The sequence below is a fragment of the Octopus bimaculoides genome, chromosome 25, assembly GCF_001194135.2.
Source record: "Octopus bimaculoides isolate UCB-OBI-ISO-001 chromosome 25, ASM119413v2, whole genome shotgun sequence".
Lineage (NCBI taxonomy): Eukaryota > Metazoa > Mollusca > Cephalopoda > Octopoda > Octopodidae > Octopus > Octopus bimaculoides.
Window position 1 is genome coordinate 23,480,592 of NC_069005.1, and position 991 is coordinate 23,481,582.

The window sequence follows — 991 nt, forward strand, 5'->3', positions numbered from 1 at the left end:
TGGACGATTTGACTGAGGACTGGTGAAACCGGATGGCAACACCAGCCTCCAATCTGATTTGGCAGAATTTCTACAGCTGGATGCCCTTCCTAACGCCAACCACTCAGAGAGTGTAGTGGGTGCTTATATATATATATATATATGTCTGTCTAATTCTCTCTTCTTTCTCTCTTTTCTTTTTCTATTGCGGTAGGTAAGTATTTCCTCTCTCATAAGACATCTTTCTCTATCACTCTATTATAACTATAACCTCTCTCAACTGGCACAAAGCCACCTCCCTCAGTACCACTCTCTCTTCCAGCCACGTAAACGTGTCCCTGGGGTGCCACATAAAAGCACCCGAAACATTCAGTAGAGTGGTTGGTTTTAGGAAGGGCGTCCAGCTGTAGAAACCATGCCAAATCAGACTGGAGTCTGGTGCAGCTCCCCAGCTGTGGTCAAACTGTCCAACCCATGCCAGCATGGAGAAAATACATTAAATGATATTGATGATGAAGATATATGCTGATACATATACTCTCTCTCACACACACATATGTATGTATATATATGTGTGTGTATATATGTGTGTGTGTGTGCATACATATACATATGTTTGTGTCTATGTATGTATTTTTACAATAGAGAATCTTAAATCTAACAGGCGGCGAACTGGCAGAAACGTTAGCACGCAGGGCGAAATGCTTAGCAGTATTTTGTCTGTCTTTACGTTCTGAGTTCAAATTCCGCCGAGGTCGACTTTGCCTTTCATCCTTTCGGGGTCGATAAATTAAGTACGCACTGGGGTCGATGTAATCGACTTAAGCCCTTTTTCTGTCCTTGTTTGTCCCCTCTATGTTTAGCCCCTTGTGGGCAATAAAGAAATAAGAATCTTAAATTGTTTTAAATTCTTATATATATATATATATAAAATTAAGTAATACTTTTGCTGAATTCCAAGGTGACTTGCAATCGTCTGTATATTCCTTTTCATCTGTATTGTTGAATAGGT